Source organism: Gossypium hirsutum, chromosome A09 (assembly GCF_007990345.1).
Source record: "Gossypium hirsutum isolate 1008001.06 chromosome A09, Gossypium_hirsutum_v2.1, whole genome shotgun sequence".
Taxonomy (NCBI): Eukaryota; Viridiplantae; Streptophyta; class Magnoliopsida; order Malvales; family Malvaceae; genus Gossypium; species Gossypium hirsutum.
Genome location: NC_053432.1, coordinates 37,842,418 through 37,848,338, shown reverse-complemented (window position 1 = coordinate 37,848,338; position 5,921 = coordinate 37,842,418).

The following is a 5,921-nucleotide window of genomic DNA, read 5'->3' as shown; positions in this document are numbered from 1 at the left end:
TATGCTTTTAATGTTCTGATATCGTATAAATTGTATATACGTGACTATTTTTATGTTTGATGACATATCGGCTAAATTTGTCACTTAGTGTGCGATTTGAGATAGCTTCGGCTATGTACAGCACTTAGTGTACAGGACATCAAATATGGCACTTAGTGTGCAAAATATTGAGAATGAAACTTAGTATGTGAGATATTGAGAATGGCACTTAGTGTGTGAAATATCGAATGATTCAACAGACATAGTCAAGACGAGAATTAAAGTACGGTCGGAATAAGTAATACATGTACGTACAGAACTTATGTGAGAATCGAATGAAAGTAAATTGGTGGCTTCATATTGCATTATGTTTATTAAATAAGAAAGAATTGAGTATAAGTATGTTTCATGTCAAAATGTGTTTATTTAACTATAATGAAGTATATATTGAATGTTATGTGAGATATGAATAATAGTTGTTTAAACTAAATATACATATGGCAATCGACTAATAAGACCATAACCGGGTTATGGCACATGAAAGAAAGACCATGGCAGGGCCTTGGCAATGTATGTGTAAGACCATAGTTGGACTATGGCATCGAAAAATCGATGAATTTGTATCATAAGCACTTATAAACCAGAGAGGTTTGATAAGAGTATGGGTGATAAATAGAAAGGTATCAGTACAAGTATGTAAGGAAAACTACTCAAGTATCGAGTTATATGAAATTGAGAACTTGTGAATTAGGACATGAATAATTGGATGTTAGCTTATGAATTTATGCTTTAAATGTTAATGATTTATCTATTTTGAATTGCTATATGAATGTTGTGATCATTTTAGGCTCACATACGAACTTACTAAGCTATGAAGCTTACTTTGTGTTATTTTTCTATGTTTTATAGTGTCTAGGACGTTCGCTCGGGTTGGAAATCAATGGAGATCACATCACACTATCCGGCTATTGATTTTTGGCATTTTTACACTTTGTGACTTGGTTATATGGCATGTATAGGCTATTGTCTTTTTGATGTGATTGTTAGAAATTATATGATCATTTGAAATGGCTTATGTTATGTATTTTTGGTTTGGCTTAAATGCAAATGTGGTTTAAGAAATGGCCTGTGTTGGTATGAGTTTGAGATGATGCATTGATAAGCTTTGGCTTGGTTATAGGTTAAATGATATGGTTGGTTATTTAGTTTGAATTTGAGACATATGAAAAATGTTAAAGATGGTAAATGATTCATGCTAGTTTAGGTATGTGTTTTGGTTAAGAAATGGTTGAGATTTGAGAAGTGAAATGTAATGATTCAATATGGTATGATTTATGCTAGTAATGGTCACTTTTGGTTACTTATTTGGTTGTATATTTGGTACCATTTGGATGCCTAAAGATCTATGTGACTTAAGTGGGAAAAGTAGCTTATAACAAGTCTATTTTCGTGCCACACGGTTGAGCACACGGGCGTGTGACTCGACCGTGTGACCCCTGATGCTTAATCAAAACAAGTCAGTGAGTTACATGTCTTAGAGACACAGACGTGTCTACTAGACGTGTGTGGCACACAGGCTGGCACATGGGCGTGTGGCCGGCCGTGTGGTGCAAGCCAGAATATATGCCCTGTTTTCACACTGCCTGTGATACGGGGGTGTCAGGTGGTTGTGGGAGGCACACGTCCTTTTTACACTAGCGTGTGGCCCTTAAAAGCATAAAAATTTTTTATGTCCCCCAAAGTTTGCAAATGTTATCGGTTTAGTCCAGAACCTCTTCTATGCACGTTTTAAGGCCTCGTAAAGCCATAAAAGGGGCAATGTGAATTTGTTGGATGGGTTTTATATATGAATGTATAAATGTATATGTTATATATGTGAATGATGTGTATTGACTGGTAATGCCTCGTAACCCTATTCCAGCGACGATATGGGTTAGGGGTGTTACAGTTGTCACTAAGTCAATCCACAATCTAGAAGAACAATGTCTTGTAGTGGCTGAAATGGACTATTTTCAGTTTCCTTCTTTCGTCTCTACTCAACTCCTACCCTCTATTATTGCCTCTAGATTTCCACATCCTTTAGGGTTTCCTCCTTTGGCTTTTTATAAGCTTTTCTTCATAAGGTAACTCCATCATCCCACGATATCTTCTCCTCTTTTTTAGGTAGATTTTTCTGGTACAAGTAGAGTTCAGCTAAAACTTATATGCGTTAATTTGACTAGGTCATTTTCCTAAAATTGTCATGGTATTCATGTTGGCAAACTGTCCAACATTTTTCCTAGCAAACTTTCGCTCATTTATTTCTTTCTTCACATCCTACACCTTCCAAACCACCAAACAACCCATTGCACTTGCAATTAAAATTTCCTAACATTTAAACACAGTCCAAGCTCCTAATGCAATGATAAAAATATCAATGAAATGTCCTAAAATGCAACTAAATGTACCCAAGTACAAGCAATTAGCTAGGCTTAAAGGTATGAAATATAACTCTTTCCAAGAGTTATCATTGGGTTACTGAGGTTTTGAATAGGAGAGGAAATCAGATCTAGAGCAATCAGTCACTTGGAAAAGTGAGTCAAAAGCATAATAATATTAAAATATTTTAAGAACTTATTGAAAATAAAATAAATAAGGCTTCGTTTACTATATAGAGTGGTAGAAAATGAAAAATTATAAAGAAAGAATGATGGGTCACTAGTCATCGGTGGAGGCGTGATGGCTGCGGTGGCGAAGGAGGATGACAGAAGGTTGTTGCGACACTAGGTGAAGGAGAGAATGGAATGGGAAAAAGAAATTGAGAAGTAAAAGAAAAGAGAAAAAGAGAGTTTTTTTTTATGGTGGTGTATAATGGTGGTGGCCACGATGGTGAACAGTTGTGCTAAAGTGGTGGTGGAATAGTACAAAAAGGAAAGAGCAACGGTGAAGGGGAGGTCTGGCAGTGGTTCAGTTGGCAAAGAAGTGGTGGAAGAGAGGAGCAAAATAGTGTAAAGGTGGTTGATGGCTAAAACAAAAGAATTAAAATGGAGAGAAAGGGAGAAGCTAAGGAGAGGGACGAAAATAAGGGGAGGAGTGTAATGAAAAAATGATTCAATAGGTGAGTTGTGTTTGTCTAGGTACAATGAATCAATTCACATAGCAAGGATTGATAAAAGGGCATGTGGAAGGGACAAATGAGCAAAAAGGGATCATGCTTGAGTAAATAAGGCATGTTGACCTGAAAAGAAAGGAAAAAATCTTCCTCATGCATAGTAAGTGAGTCAGACAACAATGGGGGTTGCTGACATGCTAAAGTTGGCAAAAAAATTAATAAAAAGGTTGTGAATGTGGAGACTTGAACCTAATACCCTTAGGAAACTTTTTAAGCTCCTAACCACTAGGCCATTTAATTCCTTGTTCACACTCCTACCACAATTATTTTAAAAACATGATGTGACCCAGCTAAGGTTTGAAGTAAAATTGCACTACGTAGAAAATAATGCTAGGGAAGGGATCCGAACACTGCTCATCAAGGAAAGCTCCACCACTACTCAATCACAATACTTGATAATTATTTATTAACAAATAAGCAAAAAATCATTTAAAAAAATCTGGACGTGACCACTCTCGGTTTATTAACCTAATTTCTCCTAACCCGATTTTTGGGATATGACAATCACCATAATTTAGAAACCATGGTTGAATAGATCCCAATACTTCTTCTATATTCAACCTGGTAAATCCCCCTGTTATCTCAGAAAACACCCCTACAAAAACCTTTGTTGACACTAGATTAACTGGACCATCTGTGTTAAGCTTAAAACATCCATTTGGTGGCTTAGACAAGCCTCCTCTCTGTCAGGTTGTCATGGTAGTCCGATGATACTTTAGCCTTAAATTAATAATTCAATGGTCATGATTTCTTTAATTAAATATTAGTGGCAACCAAGGGTTACAATCACACCAATCCACTAAATTATATTTAGATTTGGTTTAATTGCTATTACAACCTTAGTTCAATTGTCACTTTAAGCACTCAATCATTTCTTTAATCAAATTTCACTCCTTTTATCATTTTGCAATCCAATCCCTATAGTATAATTATCAAACGGTTTAATTTAATTTCACTTTATCATTAGACTTTACAAATTCTATATTCAATATGCCATTCCTTGAATTCTAAGTTATATTCTGTTACTATTAAATTAATTTTTATTCTTTGATTGAGTGTGCAATTGGGCTTTTATTTAGGCTTGAACTGTTAGAATGCCAAAACGCCTAAACCTTTATGCCATACCAACCCTAAGTATATAAGTAACTTTTTCTTTGGTTGGCCCCTCTTTTGTTTTCCCTTGCTTTTTTTACTACCCCTGTGACAACCCAAAATTGACCCTAGTCGGGAAGTGGTTTCGGGACCGCTAAACCGAGTCACCAAAATGTTTGAATGTGATATTTATTGTCTAGAATATGTAATTATGAATGTGTGAAAATTTCAAGCTTCGATTTAGTCGATTGCATGTGACTTTAGTCAATAGGACTTATGTGAGAAAATTTTAAAATGTGATAGGTCAATGCGTAAGGACCTATTAGTGCATGTGGAAAAAGGGGGGACTTGCATGTCAAATTTCCCCCCTAATGAGTAGTGGCCGGCCATGACAAGCATGGTAGACCAAGGGTGATGGGCAAGACATGTCATAGACATGTTGTGTTGGTGCATCATGGGTGGAAAAAAATAAAATAATGAGCATGGAAATTAAATAATGAAAGGGAATATGATGGGAACAAAAAAAAATGTGTGTGGTTGTCTTCCCCCCCATTGCCGTGAGTTAAAGAAAAGAAAGGAGAAAATTTTGTTCATCCTTTTTCATCTTCAATTGGCCGAAAATCCTAAGGAAGGAGGAAGGAGTTCTTGCTTCATGTTTGATTTGGAAGAGGATTAGGAGGAGGTTTGACCATACTTGTATCTAGATTAAGGTATGTTTGAGGTTGTGCCATGAGATTCATGCATGTTTTTAGTTGCTAGCTTGAGTTCTAATTAGCCCATGGTTCAAATCCTTGCTATGTCATGGGGATGATATTCGGCCTAGGTGGATTTTGTGTTAATGCCATTGCATGCTAAATATGAAGCTTGTTAATGATGCATGTGATGGTGGATTGATGATTCTTGAATCTCCTTTTTAGCATTTTTGAGTGAGCACATATGTGCATTGGTTGCTAGATGGGGAAGAATCGGCTAGCAAGTTGTGTGCTAAGGCCGAATATAACTCTTGTATGTTAATGAGCAATGCATGTGTTAAATTGATGGAAAGGGAGAGGATGCTTTACTAGTGTATATATGTGTGTATTAGCCAAGTTTTGAACTTGAAACAAGATGATATTTGTAATCAATACAAGTAACCATACTTGTAGGAAGTATTAAGCATATAATCGGCCCCAACATAGACATGCATATTCGGCCATAGGAAGAAGATTGGGTGTTGCATGTATTCGGTTGGAGGCAGGCATATTGATGCTTTTGTCTTGGCTTAGAAAATTCGGCCAAGGGGGAAAATTAGCTAAAATATTGAGTTTGATTCATTATTTCGTACATATGTGACTTTAATGTCTAATGCATAAAAATGGGCTAAGTGCCTTGTGTTCCTCTTTTCGATACTCAAATGATTAAATCAATTTATTTGTTTAATTAAGCTCAAGAGCAAAGGGGAACTAAATCCGATAAAGGAAAGCAAAAAGTGGTCGAATTGCCATCGGAATCGTTCGACAACATCCGAGGTAAGTTCTTGAGTAAGAGAGCTTAAATTAAGATTTGATTAGATCATGTTTTAAGCAAATCAAAATCATGCTCTTTGTGTGTGGCTATTGAGCCGAAATTACAAGAATGATAAGTGTCTTGTGTTTGAGTTTTGCTAACGAAAATGAAATACGAATGTGCCATGATTTATTGTTAAATGTGCGTGGTTATT